The following is a 17741-nucleotide window of genomic DNA, read 5'->3' on the forward strand; positions in this document are numbered from 1 at the left end:
CTGCACCCAAAAGAACAAAGGGAACCTCTGCCGCCCCCGGGCAACCTGGCCGGCCTCTCTCGCGGCGGCTCTCTGGTGCCAAGCTTGGGAGTTCCTGGAGGAGCTGGTGGGGGCTGCAAGCACTGCAGGCTGGACTGGAGCCTCGAGTCTGGGGCACCGAGTCATTCAATAGGAAACTTGCCTCTTGGAAGGAATGACTCGGCTTGGCTCCTGCTTTGTCTCTCCTGCCTCTTCGCTTCTCCGTTCGGTCGTTGGGTGGCAGATCGAAAGCGGAAGCCAAGCTGGGTCATTCCTCCCAAAAGGCAAGTTTCCCATCGAATGACTCGCTGCCCTGATGATGAGAGGTTAGGCTGTGCCTCACTTGCCTCACCTGACTGCACGTCACTGGTGCTGGGTGGATTTTGTTACTGAGTTTGAGGTGAAGAGTGAGTAGGTCCCTGTTGGCTTGGTCTAGTAGGATTCTTTTTCTGTTGAGTTCATTTCTGATTTGGGCTAATTCAGTTCTTTTCAGGATCCTTTTGGTGGCTGAGGTTTTAGAATGGAATTTTAGTTGGACGCATGTGGGGATCATGTTTTTTGTCTCGGCAGCTGCGTAGGAATGTGAAGGTGGCTCTTCGGACTTTCAGTTTCTCATAGGTCCTGGTCAGCAGGAAGGTTTCTTCCCCGTAGAGGTAAGAAAAATTTTTCGTAGATTTTCACGGGTACAGGTATGCAGGTCTTGGCATATTTGGGTCTTTCCCGTTTAAGTTTGAGAGTATCTCAGGATGTTACAATGCAGCCATCCTCCCAGGATGTTGCAGCACAGGACTCAGGATATCTCTACACTAGAGCTCAGGATGTGATCACACAGCCCATTACCCAGGTTGTTACAACACAAAAGACTAATGGGCACACAGCTAGTACCTCAGCCACACAGGATGAAACAGCTGACTAATCTGCATACATCAACACCATCAACTAATCAAGATGTAACAACACAGCCAACCAACCCACTTATAGCAACAAAGCCAGCACTCCACACACATCCCACCTATATTTATAGAAAGACTGCAGCTTTGCTCACTCAAGCATGAAGCCGAAGGCACCAGCCTGAAAATGGTGAGTGGGACCTCGTTGAAATATTGCCAAGGTACTCTCAATCTTACATGGGAAAAGACCCGAATATGCCAAGACCTGCATGTATGTATGTATGTATGTATGTATGTATGTATGTATGTATGCATGCATGCATGCATGCATGCATGCATGCATGCATGTATTGTGTTACAACCCCTGGTATGCCCAAATATGGGAGGAACTCACTGCTTCCCCTTTCTGTCTTCCGGCTCACTGCAGGAGATCATCCAGGTAGAAAACCATATTTTTAATGTTGCCTTTGTTATATTTGTGTTATATTTGTGCTGATAAAAAAAAATAAAGGGAGACTAGTATAGATCTACTTCAAGCTATTTAGCTTTCAAATCCCAGTAAGGGTATGCCTAACTGATGAGAGCTAAATAGCTTGAAATAGATCTATACTAGTCTCCCTTTATTTATTTATCAGCCCAAATATAACACACACACACACACACACACACACACATACACACATATATATATATATATACATACATACGTACGTACGTACACAAGGAATTTGTGCATAAGCATAAGAGGCTATTTATTTTAATTTATTTGTTTTCTTTGTTTTTTTAAAAACCTCATTTCCAATTTCCAAATGCAACCCAACACGAAATAGCTGAAAGTATGCTGCAGAATATGTTCACACAAATATCCATATTGTGTACTTGTTTGTAATGGCTGATATTTCAAGTTCATCTCTATAACAACATAATCTGCGAAGTCATTAACATACCAATCTTATTTGAGATTTTCCCCATTGGGCATGGATCACAATCATAACAGCAGAATTTTTTCCCTTCATCCTTCCTTTTCTGATAACCAGGCTGACAATATCCATTGCACAGAGAGATGGGAAGCACCTAGTTATCAATTTAATAATGTTGGAAAATAAGGATTTATTGTTTCAAATAAAGTTCAGTTGTTAAACCGTAAATGAAATGAGCAGTTGTTACACCATAAATTAAATGTGCCATACTGTTAAAAGAAAAAAGAAAAGTCCTATCCATAATATATATGAAAGGGGCAAGAAATAAATCGAATTTGAGAAAATAGACCAACTCAAAATTACGCTAAATCAGCAGTTTGAATTTGTGAGTGCACTTGACTTGGATTTTCCCTTTTTTAATTGGATTCCTATCAGGAATGTTTAATTAATCCAATTCATCCATTTGATCAGATGGTTTAAGTCAATCAATCCTGCAGGACTGTAACTTTGTTGATTGTATCCTTATGATTTATATTGATATTGATTGTTTCCTGATTGCTTATTTGTACCCTATGACTATAGGGTACATAAGTGCTATACTTTATGATTCTTGATGAATGTATCTTGTCTTTTTATGTTCACTGAGAGCATTTGCACCAAAGACAAATTCCTTGTGCGTCCAATCACACTTGGCCAATAAAGAATTCTATTCTATTCTATTCTATTCTATTCTATTCTATTCTATTCTATTCTGTCAAATTTGCTTTAAATCACATCAAAATTTCATTTAACCAAGAAAATATAGTCATTTCAATTCATTCATTTTCTGTCACATTTTCAGTCTGCTATTTGGGGAAACTCTAACCATGTGCACAATATTAGTGAAGTTAGTTTTCCACATTTCAAGTGGAAAATGTCATTTTTTAATTTGGCTCCTCCAAGCCAAAAGAATGTCAAAAGATGTTGAGACTCTAGAAAAAGTGCAGAGAAGAGCAACCAGGATGATTAGCCCAAAACATATGAAGAATGGTTGAGAGCTAGTCTAGCGAAGAGAAGGTCCAGGGGAGACATGATAGCAGTATTCCAATATTTGAGGAGCTGCCACAGAGAGGAAGGGGTTAAGCTATTTTCCAAAGCACCCAAAGTCCAGACAAGGAATAATGAATGGAAACTGACCAAGGAGAGATTCCACCTGGAAATAAGGAAGAACTTTCTGACAGTGAGAACAATCAACCCACATAACAGAAGTTGCCTTCAGAAGTTGTGGGAGCTTCAGCACTTGAGACTTTCAAGAAGAAATTGGACTGCCATTTGTCAGAAATTTTGTAGGATCTCCTGCTTGAGTGGGGGGTTGGACTAGACAACCTACTAGGTCCCTTCCAAATCTGTTAATCTGTCATATAAGAATAGGTCATAAAAATTCATACCTGGTTAAATGATCGATGCCAAACAATTATGTCCTCATTAATGACTAATTCCTGTCCTTGGAGAGCGTCAGGATCCACTTTTCCAATCGTATGTCTCTGGAAAGTGGAGTTGGGAAAAGTGACTATGTTTGTGATATCAAATCCACCTTCCATGTTCTTTTGATCGTAAAATGTCAAGACATCGCCAAGAGAATTATTGAATATCATGCCTTTAAGAAATTGGTGAAGCTATATTATCGGGAATGAAAAAAAAAACAAAGAATGGAAATCAGTAATTTTGTCTGAGTTGTACTCAACATCTGAAGGAGAAGTTTCTGAAAACATGGAAAATCTATTTCTCCAGCCTTTTGAGAATCTGTTTGCTTCCCTCTTCATTTGGGGGACAATTCAAAGGATCAGATACTTCTGTCTGAGTCATAATCAATCAATGAGGAACAGAAGGCTATCCCTGATTTTGCCATAATGGTAGTATGCCTTTGAGGGAGAAATTCTCAAAATGTAGGAAGTCTGTTTTTCCATCTTCTTCTTGAGAAACTGTTTGCTACCCTTTTGTATTTGGGAGTACAGACATTACTGTCTAAATAATGATCAAATGATAGGTTAAGTGAATTGTAGACTTCCACTTCTTGTTGTTCCCAGCCCAACGTAGCCAAGAAAACAAGGTATAAAGAACTGAAGAAAGAGCTTCCAGAAAGCAGTTGCCCTCCTCATGTCCTCAGTTTCTAAGTAATGTTGCAGAATACAGAATAACAGAGTTGGAAGGAACCTTGGAGGTCTTCTAGTCCAACCCCCTGCTTAGGCAGGAAACCCTATACCATTTCAGACAAATGGCTATCCAACATCTTCTTAAAGACTTCCAGTGTTGGGGCATTCACAACTATTGGAGGCAAGTTGTCCCACTGATGAATTGTTCTAACTGCCAGGAAATTTCTCCTTAGTTCAAGTTGCTTGATTAGTTTCCACCAATTGCTTCTTGTCCTGCTACCAGATGTTTTGGAAAATAGCTTGACTCCCTCTTTTTTGTGGTAGCCTTTGAGATATTGGAATACTGCTATAATGTCACCCCTAGTCCTTCTTTTCATCAAACTAGACCTACCCTGTTCCAGCAACCGTTCTTCATATGTTGTAGCCTCCAGTCCCCTAATCATCTTTGTTGCTCTTCTCTGCACTCTTTCTAGAGTCTCCACATCTTTTTTACATTGTGGTGACCAAAACTGAATGCAGTATTCCAAGTGTGGCCTTACCAAGGCATTGTAAAGTGGTATTAACACTTCACGTGATCTTGATTCTATCCCTCTGTTTATACAGACTAAAACTTTGTTGGTTTTTTGGCAGCTGCTGCACACAGCTGGCTCATATTTAAATGGTTGTCTGCTTGGACTCCAAGATCCCTCTCACAGTTACTACTATTGAGCGAGGTACCACCTATACTGTACCTGTGCATTCGGTTTTTCTTGCCTAAATATTCATCAGATGAATAAACATTCATCAGAACCACTTGCTCCTGGCTTCCCACTTATTTTTCATTTCATTTAATTCTTACAGATATAAGGCAGCTGTGAAGGTGGAAAGAACATAAGGATAACTGATTGCACTAAATAAAATTCCTCTAGTTTCTTCAACAGTAGGTGAAATGCCTAAAAAGCTACAGGAATTTGAGAACTTGCATTGAGAAGCTGCATTTTAGTTCATTTCAGCAGTAATGTTCAGGCAGTAAATTTGAAAACATATAAAAGTATGTAACTTTTGCATGGTATGGTACTGTATAGATTATGGTTCTTTATAAGTATCATATAAAGCATGGCATTCTGTGTGCAGCACTATATAAAGTAAAGTACTGTATAAACATTATATGAGATTTATTAACAGAGTTGGAAAGGATCTTGCAGGTCATTTAGTCCAACACCCCCCCCCCCAAATAAGCAGGAGACCCTACACCATTCCTGACAAATGGCAGTCTAATCTCTTCTTAAAAACCTCCAGTGATGAGGCTCCCACAACTTCTGAAGGCAACTTCTGTTCCATTGGTTGATTGTTTCTCACTGTCAAAAAGTTCCTCCTTATTTCTAGGTTGAATCTCTCCTTGTTCAGTTTCCATCCATCATTCCTTGTCTAGCCTTCGGGTGCTTTGGAAAATAGCTTGACCCCTTCCTCCTTGTGGCAGCCCCTCAAATATTGGAACACTGCTATTATATATTATTATATACTATATTATACTATGTGTTATACTATATAAACATTAACTTTATCAAAGCATTATACTTAATTTTAATAGTTGCTTTTTCCCCTTTCAGTATTTGTAACACACAAATTACCTTCCATGGTTGTGCATCTTCATAGTGTAATAATTTAGGCCTCCTCAAATGCCTGTGATTAGATTGAAGTAAGAAGAGAGCATGTAAAGCTTGAGCCAGTACGTAGACAGCATTATAGATACTATAGCTGTGCCCAGTCAACTGCCTCTCAAAAAGAGACCCAGGAATGTCCTCCAGCTTTTCTTCTCCTGTACACATGTCATTGTCCACCAGAGTCGAACGAGAAGATGGCAAGGAACAATCAAACACTTGTTCCCAAAAAAGTGGGAAAAAACCATCTTCTTGAATCCAAGGAGGTTTTATGGACTTCAAGAATCTGTTGTACCCTGAACTTTGCTTTGAGTGAATTGTAAAGAAAATGGCACCATCAAAGAACTGTCGGTCCCATTTTCTTTGTACACTTGTTAGTAAATAATCAATCTGGGCAGTCATGATCCACACCTTTCCCAAGGAACTGCGGTCAAGTCCAGGACACATTGTAAATATGATAGTAGTCACCCATGCAATGGTCAAAGAGTCTCCCGAGATAATAAAGGTCTTGATCTTCTCATCAGCTATGCTGTTGTAAATGCTATCTGCTTTCTCAATCATTTCCTGAAATTTATCCCAGCGGGTTAAATATGGGATTCTTTCAATGGAAGCAGAGCAGATTCCATGTTGGGAAAAGAGGGACTCTATGATCTGCAGGAAATGTTCTCCATTCCAATTATCAGTAATAAAGATTCCAATCCAGGTCCACCCAAAATATTGAAGCAGTCGGATAATCCCAATGTACTGAGAAGATTCATTGGGGACAATGGAATAGAAGGAAGACATCTCTCCATTATAACTATCCATAGGTGTAAATGATCCATAAGTGAGCTAAAACAAAGAACACATTCTGTAGACATATATTACCAGTAGCATATTTATCTGCTTTTCTATTCTTGAAAACTATTTTTCTAAGGTTATTCAGCTAAGCGATGATCATTAATCATTATTTTCTAGAAGGGAAGAACAGAATAAATCTGGTGTCTATTCTTCAGGTGCCTGCCTACCTGTGGTATCTTGTAAAAACCTACAATGTCTGCCATGTACGATGACGTTTCAGAGCTGAGTCCTCCAATAATGGCTATGAGGTTTTTCATGGTGTCACATTTGTAGTTGGGGACAAATTGCTGGGATTTGAAGAGCAGGTCCAGGGTTGTCCGATAGGTCATCATTGGATGATAATAGTTATCATGGATATGGAAGCCAAGAGTGACATTAGACAGGATTTGTGGATTCTCATTGATCTCCTTCACAGCAAAGGCCAAGGAAAGGACATGTTGGTAGAATTTTGTTAGTACCCTGTATATAAAATGATTTCACACTTTCAGAAGTTAACTTTAAAGAAGATTTTATGTCGGAACAATAGTAATTGCTATAACTGAATTAAATATACCAATAACCTCTCCCTCTCTCCACGTTGAAGCTAGGGCAGTTCCTTATCAATTGAGAACTCTGCCACAATGAAATTTATTCCATAATTGACATGGTTGCAGAATGAGTCAACGTACTGCCAGTTTCCACAAACTAATTGTCCTCCTTTTTAAAAAAAAATCTAAAATATTCTTTGCAATAACATCTCATAAGGAGAGTATAAATTGAAGTTTGCTTGTAGGCTTGTCGTTATATAAAAGCCCCAAGATATTTCTTTCTAATATACATTGGTAGAATTTTGTTAGTACCCTGAAAATAAAACGATTTCACTCTTTCAGAACTTAACTTTAAAGAAGATTTTACATCTGAACAATTGTAATTGCTATAACTGAATTTAATATATCAATAATCTCTCTCTCTCTCTCTCTCTCTCTCTCTCTCTCTCTCTCTCTCTCTTTTTTTTTTTTCTCCCTCTCTCTCTCTGTCACTTTCTCTCTGTCTCTCTCACTCTCTGTCTCTGTCTGTCTGTCTGTCTGTCTGTTTGATAAGACTATTCAATTTCAATTGAGAACACTGCCAGAATGAAATATTTTCTGTGACTGACATTGCTATTTTCCACAAACAAAAATCTCCTACTATTATATATTGGTAGAATTTTGTTAGTACTCTGTAAATAAAATGATTTCACTCTTTCAGAAGTTTGCTTTAAAGAATAGTTTACATCTGAACAATTGTAATTGCTATAACTGAATTATATATATCAATAATCTCTCTCTCTCTCTCTCTCCCTCCCTTCCTCCCTCTCTGTCTCTTTGTCTCTTTCTCCCTCTCACTCATTCTCTTTAAACTAGGGCTATTCCATCTCAACTAAGAACTCTGCCAGAATGAAATAGTTTCTGTGACAGACATGGTTGCAAAATGAGTCAACATATTACCACTTCCCACAAAGAAAAAATATCCTGCTATTTCAAAAAAAAAACAAAAAAAACCAATTCTCTTTATTCTTTTGTTCTCAATTTACAGGTAGGTTGTATAATGAAATCATGAGTTGCATGTTTCTTGTTGGTTTGCCTTTACACAACAACTCATGATATTTCTTTCTAGCATCCTGATGCTACCATAAATTGGGTTGCCTGGTCTAATTTTGCACCCCCACAGCAGAAAGAATTTACATTGATCAAAAGCTGTCTCGAATTCCAGGGGTGTAAAATAACCACAGAGAGAAAGAGTTCTCATGATGGAAAGAAATCCACCTTTCCCTCTTTCCCTGCATGCATTCAACTTTCCTAACTGGTAGAGAGGAGCAAGATAAGAAAAATCCATACTCTGGAAATTCAAAAAGCTCTTGAACAGGATGCTTCTGAAATGAAACTTCATTGAAATGGTAATGTATCATGGAAACCATCTCGCCGAGAATGATGTCTCCTCCTTGGTACCACTCATACCGAGTAGGTATTGGATCCCCCACATGACATGCTAGACTATCCACTCTGACTTTTGGGATCACAAGAAAAAGAAGGAGAATAAACATCTGTGCAGCAGTCTTCCGAAATATGGATGAGTCTGATTTCACTTTAATCAGAAATCTGATTTAACAAATATTAGCCAGGCTAAATGCATCACTTGAGAGCTTTGCTACTACTCCTTAGGTATAACAATAGTACAGATCCATACATGTCCTTTACTCAGATGGCCAAAATCTAACTAACATTGTCCTCCAATGATGGCACCCTGGTACTATGGCAAATCATAGATTGAATTAAAAGACAAATATAAACTCTGTCCTTACCAATTTTTACTCTTATTTGCAACTCTCTACGGGACAAAACCTCTCCCCTTTCTCATTAATAGATTTGATGTCTCTGCTTCGGATGTTTACATCTTAGACCAAGCGAACAAATTGCAGTCACTAGAATAATTATAGTGGCAAGAGCATTAATTTTGCTCTTCATGTCGTCTGTTCTTGAAACAGATGATGTAATAGATAATGTAGTAGTAAAGATTAGATGTGATTTTTTTTTAATTGTTCAGGCACTGCAGCTTTCCCCAGAAGCACTTTTCTCATTTTGGAAGTTCAGCCATTGTCAACTTTGCAAACATATTAGTTGTCTCTATTAACTTTTCAAGTAATAAACTTTAAGCACACAAAGTTATTTACAGATGTTCTTTCTGCAGTAGAATTCATGCTTCAGTAGAATTATTTCCCATTATTTTCCATACAGAGCAAAGGGTTTTTATGTGGAATTTTAGACTTTCTGAAATAAATGTTACAGTGTAGATCTAGGACTGTGATGGCGAATCTATGGCACACAAGTTGTCACTCCAGTTGAGCTCCACCACGCATGCATGCACATCTCCTGCCGGCCAACTGATTTTTGGGTCTCTGCAGCGTGGGTTATTTAATCAAAATGCAGTTAAAACACTATGCAAGCCATCAAGAATTGAACTATAAGTTAAGATGACAAGACTGGAACAAACAATGTATTAAGTAGAATAACTGTTAACTGGTTGAAACTAGCTGTACATAATGTGAATATATGATCACCCCGACTCCGCGGCATTGCATTGTTTTAAATGTAACAGGACCATGCAGGTAGAAAACCATATTTTTATTTTTAGCTTAGTCGCTAAGACTCCTGCCTAAGATATATACAGCCCAGGTTCAAATCCCAGTAAGGGTATGGCTAGCTGATGAGAGCTAATTAGCTCGAAATAGATCTATACTAGTCTCCCTTTATTTATTTATCAGTACAAATACAACACAAATATAAAAAGGCAACATTAAAAAATAAAAATATGGTTTTCTGCCTGCATGGTCTTCTGTGATAAGCCGAAGGACAGAAAGAGGGAGTAGTGACCTTCCTCCCATATTTAGGCATACCAGGGGTTGTAACACAAATACATACCTATTTCCCTGGCTCAACTGATAAGGAGGTGAGCCTAGTGGCTTAGTGGCTAAGACTCCTGCCTAAGATATAATACAGCCCAGGTTCAAATCCCAGTAAGGGTATGGCTAGCTGATGAGAGCTAATTAGCTCGAAATAGATCTATACTAGTCTCCCTTTATTTATTTATCAGTACAAATACAACATATATGTGTGTGTGTGTGTGTGTGTGTGTGTGTATATATATATATATATATATATATATATATATATATATATATATATATATATATATATATATATATATATATATATATATATATATATATATATATATATATATATATATATATATATATATATATATATATATATATATATATATGCTGGTTTTGTTGTATTCGGGTCTTTTCCCGTGTAAGGTTGAGATTGTCTTTGCAACGTTTCGGCAGGATCACACCTGCCATCTTCAAGCTGTGGGCTTAAAATGGGAACGGAGCTGCCGTCTTTCTGTAAGTCTTGGTGGGAGGGGATGGGGTGGTGGCTTTGTTTCAGTAAGTGGAATGATTGGTTGTGTGGTTGTATCATGATTGGTAGATTGGTGCTGATTGGTGCAGGTTGTGTGTGCATTGTTGTTTTGTATTTTAACGGCTTGGGTGGTGGGTGGTGTTCGTTTGTTGGCTAGGGCTGGTTTCCAGATGTTTGGTAGGCGGGAGGTATCATCACGTTTGTTCATTCTGTGGGGGTGTTTCTCTATTTCTATGGCTTCCATGATTATTCTCTTGTGGAGGTGTTCTGTTTTGGAGATTAACCTGGCTCCTTCAAAGTTGATTTCGTGTCCTGTAGCTTTAAGGTGCTGGAAAAGGGAAGAAGTTTTTTTCTTTTTTTCTTACTGCATTTTTGTGTTCTGTGATGCGTGCATTTATTCTCCTGTTTGTTTGTCCTATGTATATTGCTGGGCAGATTTTGCATGGTATTTCGTAGACCAATCTACCAATCATGATACAACCACACAACCAATCATTCCACTTACTGAAACAAAGCCACCACCCCATCCCCTCCCACCAAGACTTACAGAAAGACGGCAGCTCCGTTCCCATTTTAAGCCCACAGCTTGAAGATGGCAGGTGTGATCCTGCCGAAACGTTGCAAAGACAATCTCAACCTTACACGGGAAAAGACCCAAATACAACAAAACCAGCATACCTACACCCGTGAAAATCTACGAAAACATTATACATACATACATACATACATACATACATACATACATACATACATACATACATATATATATATATATATATATATATATATATATATAATGTGTGTTTGTGTTTGTGTGTATGTGTATATGTATATGAATATGTATATGTATATGTATATATATAAAAGAATTGAACTATATACATCCAACAGGAACAGAAAGTGTCTCACTGGTAAGGTGACCAGACTTGTGGACTTCAACTCTCAGAATTCCTACTCCAGTCATGTTGTGGCAACATCATCTACATGGAACTGCTCCATCTTCGGGTTTTTTCACCGGGGCCAGGGCTGCCACTGAAGATGCAGACGAGCCTCCGCCGCCATCAGAATAACTGCTGCCTCCTCCTCCTCCTCCCCCTCCTCCTCCTCCTCCTCCTCCTCCTCCTCCTCCTCCTCCTCCTCCTCCTCCTCCTCCAACAGCACCACCACATTTGCTGCCCAGTACGGTGGCCGAGGTGAATCTGCCAAAGCCACCCCTCCACTCAGAGCACCTGAGCTGGGCCCCGCCTTACCCCTGCCGTCTCCTCCTCCTCTGCCATGTTTTTGAGAAGCCATGAGGTGTTTTTTTCTTGCTCCCGCCCCCTCTGCTGCCTTCCTACTGGCTCCCGCGGCCTTTATTCTAGTTAGTTATTCTAGTGGTGGTGGGGGCTTTGGGGGTTCACTTCAGCCGCAGTGCCAGACGCAAGTGGCTAGAACTGGATGCCCACAAAGGACCTCCCCAGGCTTGCTTTGCTGAACACGGGCTGACTGACAATAGTTTGAGCGGGCGCGGCCAGCGCAAACTACCGTCTTTGTCGCCTGCAAAGGACCTTCCCTGCTTCCGGAGCCTGTGACAGTAGAAATCACTACGCGGCAGTTGCAAACTGCTACATGGTGTTTTCTTGCCACATGTGCGGCTGCGCAGCCGCGCACCCGCGCACCTTAGAGGGAACATTGATAGCCACATGTCTCCCGAAAACCTTTTATTCCCTTCAGGACTGTCCCGCCAAAAGTGGGACATCTGGTCACCTTACTCATAGGTGCAGATAGAGGTAAATCCTAGAGAGGCAGGAAATGCATCATTGAACAATGAAGATGAATCCTAGAGAGGAATAAAGCTGCATACAAAGCACACATAACATCTGTAACAGCGTACACATGCATGGGAATTTGGGGGGAGCGAGGGTGTGTGTGGTGCCCCCTGTGCCCCCCAGACTCCATTTTAAGTCTCAGGAGGCTTCAGGAAGGCCTGCTAGGCCCAAAACAGGGCATGAAGGGGGGTTGCACATGCATGTGCGAGGGGGGGGTCACGTGCACATTGTATTATGGTGTGGGCATGCACGCATGTGCTGTTTGAGTGCCTGCATGCTTTTGGTATGCGAGAACAAAAAGGTTAGCCATCATTGATCCAGGAAAAGGATTTTCCCCTCTAAAGAACAGAGTTATTTCTTGAGAGGCATATATATATATAGATAGATATAGATGGATACGATGATGATAGATAGATAGATAGATAGATAGATAGATAGATAGATAGATAGATAATCAACTTGACTCATTCCTCTGACATTCCAACTGTGCTACGATATTGAATTTAGTCGCTGGAATAATAAAGTGTACAATAGGCCATAATACACAGTTATAGTTGAGAAGTTACTCATGTATGAGGTAATCTACGCTATGATTTGTTGCCATAAGAATAATGTGAGGGGTTCCCCTTTTAGAATAGAATAGAATAACAGAGTTAGAAGGAACCTTGGAGATCTTCAAGCCCAAACACCTGCTAAGGCAGGAAACCCGATACCAGGGGTGTTAAACACAAGCCCGCAATGTGGTTGGATCCGGCCTGTAGCGCCATCCTGGAAAATTTAAGGGGGAGGCCTGCATCACTTCACCTCGGCCTACCCGCATAGCTTCAGCCCGGTCTACCCAGTGCAAAGAAGAAACATGCCAACAGTTTGGGGAGTGGTCTCAAGCTGGCCACACCCACCCAGTCTGTCATGCCCCATGAGTGGCATCAAGCTGGCCATGCCCACCCAATTGGCTATACCCCCTATCCCTCCCTACGGTCAACCACAGCCTTGATGCGGCCCTCAATGAAATTGAGTTTGACACCCCTAGCCTATAGTATTTCAGGCAAATGGTTATCCAATCTCTTCTTTAAAACTTCCAGTGTTTGGAGCATTCCCAATTTGTGGAGGCAAGTTGTTTCACTGATTAATTTCCTGAACACTGTCAGGAAATTTCTCCTTAGTTCTAGGTTGCTTCTCTCCTTGATCAATTTCTATCCATTGCTTCTTGTCCTGCCTTCAGATGCTTTGGAGAATAGCTTGACTGCCTCTTCTTTGTGACAGCCCCTGAGATATTGGAGCACTGCTATCATGTCTCCCCTAGTCCTTCTTTCTATTAAACTAGTCATACCCAATTTCTGCAATAGTTCTTCGTATGTTTTAGTCTCCAGTCCCCTAATCCTCTTTGTTGCTCTTCTCTGCACTCTTTCTAGAGTCTCCACATCTTTTTTACATCTTGGCTGCCAAAACTGGATGCAATACCCCCCCCCAGTCATTTTTCTTCTGTGTGTTCTGTACCTCATGATAAGAAGAGGTAATAAAGAAACTTTTGATCTGTGCAGAAATGGACAGACTGACACCTGAAATCAAAAATAGAGACAAGACAGAATATTATGAAATTTTGGAACAAAATGTATCAATGTTTGGAAATGAGGAAAAGGAGTCTGAACAGAATATTTGGAGGAGGGTAAAATTGGAAATGGATAATACATCGATAAGTATATTAAGGAGGATAAGGGATATGTTAATAAGACTAATGTAGCTATGTACACTCAGTAACTTGTTGTTACATTAAAATATGTATGGAAATGACAAAGCCAGAAATGTCACTCTTTGTCCCATGTTTTTAATGTTTATTCAATAAACAATGCTTTTTTTAAAAAAAAAATCTCATGATATTCCCGTGTTCCTGACTATTCCTCTTCTTTCTGTATTGAAATCCGAACGTTAAATATATAACGCAAACATTTGGTTATGACACTGGCTACTCCAAAAACTGGGATTCCTATTATCCTATCATTGGGCGCTCCGCCTGATATTTTGGAGATACTTTCAATAATACTTTCTTGGTGAGATTTTATGGAGTAGGTTGCTCACTTGTCCGCAGATGTCCAGGACAGCAACTGCCACAGATCCTTGTTAATCCAGGTGACAGCCAATCCAGGTGTGTTTCTTCTTCTGTTGTCTCGTGATGGTTAATGGGTTTGGGTGATCCTTCTGCTCTAGACCTTAACCAAACACCCAAGTCCCTTCCCTGAAAAAAAAGGGGTATCCACCTGGAGTGGGAACACCCAAGTCCCTTCCCTGCAAAAAAAAAAAGGGTATCCACCTGGATTGGGAACTTATGATGCACTTAAAAAAACCACAAGAAAATGCAGGTAGTCCTCCACTTACCACAGTTCACTCAGTGACCGTTCAAAGTTAGAACCTCACTGAAAAAATGATGTACGACCATTTTTTCACACTTAGGACGATTGCAGCATCCCCATCCCCAGGGATTCCTTTGAAGGCTTGATAATTGGTGTCATATTTATGATGGTTGCAGTGTCCCATGATCCTCTTCTGCAACAAACAAAGCCAATGGGCAAGTCAGATTCTCCTAACAACCATGTTATCTTTTTAAACAACTGATTCACTTAACAAATGTGGCAAGAAAAGTTGTAAAATGTGGCAAAACTCACTTAACAAATTTCTGATTTAGCAAGATGAATTTTGGGCTCAGTTGTGATTGCAATGCAATCACAACTGTAACGCATAATCCATTATGTCCACATTTTGTTTGTCTATCTACCTGCCTACCCTTCTATCATCCATCCCTCCATCTCTCCATCCCTCCATCCCTCCATCCCTCCATCCCTCCATCCCTCCATCCCTCCATCCCTCCATCCCTCCATCCCTCCATCCCTCCATCCCTCCATCCCTCCATCTGTCTGTCTGTCTCTCTCTCTCTCTCCCCCCACACACACACACAAACACATGGGGAAGGGATCTGTGTTTGTGTGGTTGTGTCTTATCTCTGTGCACTGAGTGGACTGTTCCAACTTTTACATACAGTGGCTATCAACTACAGTTATAAGTTGAGGGTTGATTGACTTTGGCTGTTTTCATTTTAGGGAAGACAATGGGGTATTATAGCTTTTCTCTGTATATTACGTGATTCACATTTTCAAGATCACATCTTTCTTTCAGCCCCTTGTAATTAAGCTTTGTGTGAACTAACAACTTGGCATTCCTGTGAGGGTTGATGTAGATCGATGTAGATAATGTAATTCTCAAAAGCCAAAGTTTCTGAAACTTTTTCTGGATAAAAGGTCAAGAACCAAGAAGATTGCAAGGCAAGAGAAAGAAAATGGCACTTGCTTATGGAAACTAACTGTAACTCTTACAATAACCATGGACAGATTTTGCACAAACACAATTTGCCCAAATCCCCAGGGAATACAGTAGAAGGTTATAATTTGCAAATGATTGTATTTCAGTTCTGTTTCTTGACAGCATCACACCTGAACAAGGATGGCAAGGAGAAAAAAAATCCAGAAATTCCTGCTGCACTTTGAAAGATCCCTCAAAATCGATCTTGTCCCACTGAAATCAAGGAAACCACTCTGCTTTAACTTTACTTCTTAAATTTATATATCTTCCTCCTTTTCAGTGGACGTTTCCCCTTAAGTCTAAACAAGGCAATTTATTTCATTTATTTTTTGCAAACTTGACTGCTATATTGTGTTGACTATGTATTTGAAAGGATGGAAGGATGCCTCATCTCTTCTGGCACTTAACCCTATTCTACTCTTCTTCCTACCTGGCAGTGACAATGAGCATTTGAAATCAATCTGCCTCCAGCCCAATAATGTTGGCAGGAAATTTTCCACCTCTGCAGATGAAACGATACTCGGGGGATTTTTTTCCTGTGTCAATCCTGATGAACGTACCCAGAGTTTCAAAAAAGTGCCAGTAATTTCTGAATATGGATTGTAAGTGCCTCGTTCTTCCTTGAGTAAAATAACAATATAACTTCAGACAAAGGTGATCGAATGTAGAGAGAAGCTAAATTATACGGGTTCAATTATGGCACTGCTAGTTTGGCTGTCATATTTAGAGATCTTAGCCATGTTGATCAGGGCTTCCATTGAGAAATGGCCCTTAGGAAAACATTCATGTGAGACGTTCACATGTTACAACAAACCCTCTTAGAGATCTAGAAATCTAAAGATGCATTGTAAGGTAAACTTGGATTTTTTGGGGAAAAAATGCTCCCAGAGCAAATGCTCCTTTCTCTTTTTATTTTCTGCTTAGTTTTTTTTTTTTTTATGGAGAACAAAGGAAAAGGAGTAATGCTATCACATTGTTTTTATCTTTCATAGATTTTTAAATATATATTTGTAAAGTGATCAAAGAATATCGGCTACTAGAAATACATAATATGCTTATTATATTTATTACATAATACATTAGAGTAGTCACAGCAATAATAATCCAAATAATAATATCAAGAATAATAATCTCCATTTCAAAAATGGAAATACCACAAAGTTCGTGGGAAATAGGATCATTTCCTCCGAACCTTTTTCCATCCAGCAAATATTGGGTTCTTTCATATCATTTATCTGACTGGGATCAGAATTCACAAACTGAAATCCAGTCAACTACAATTCTTTCTAGTAAGGCATTAGCAGCACTTTCTCAAAGGACTACAATACCAAGTGGCTCCTTTCTGAGAAATTGCAAGGCACATCATCACCAAGTTGCTTATTAGCTGATCATACAATTCGAAAGAACAGTGTAAAGATCTATTTCTGTCTTAAACGTTGACCTATATTGATTGAAGTGTGTAGTAGTTGCATGCAAACTTATGCAGCAGTTCTAGGAAGATCTAGATAGTTGATAATTTTATAAACTTTTCAATTTACCTTTCCTATGAGAGAAGGAAGCTCCAATAAATCAGCAAACCATGAACTAAATGTTTCATTTATGGACCTGATCATATAATTTACTGCCCAAGATTAACATTTTGTTGTTAGTTGTGAAGTTGTGTCCGACCCATTGAAACCCCACGGACAATGTTCCTCCAGGTTTTTCTGTCCTCTACCATCCTCTGGAGTCCATTTAAGCCCATGCAAACTGGTTGTTGGAAGAAATCATTAACGCAGAGAACCAATTGTTAAATTACTTGAATCCTACCACTGACTAGAGGTATCTTGCTAATCTGTGACTGTGGAGATGGTCAGAATAATGTGCACAGCCAAAAGTCTCTTTCATTGAAATTCAAAATTAATCTCTGCTGAATAAATTGCTGAAATGATCCTCAAGAATACGAGGGCAAACAATAGATTGAAAACTCAAAGTAAACCTTTCCAAACTCGATTGTAGAAAATATGATTTCAGCAACAGCATGGTCAATTCCTGGAATGCACTACCTGACTCATTTGTTACACCTTCAAACCCCCAAAATTTTAACCTTAAATTGTCTACCGTGGACCTCACCCCATTCCTAAGAGGTCTGTAAGGGGGCTTGCATAACAGCATCAGAGGGCCTACCGTCCCTGTCCTACTGTTCCCATCTCTTTGTA

This window comes from Natrix helvetica (genome assembly GCF_964273705.1).
Source record: "Natrix helvetica genome assembly, chromosome: Z".
NCBI lineage: Eukaryota > Metazoa > Chordata > Lepidosauria > Squamata > Natricidae > Natrix > Natrix helvetica.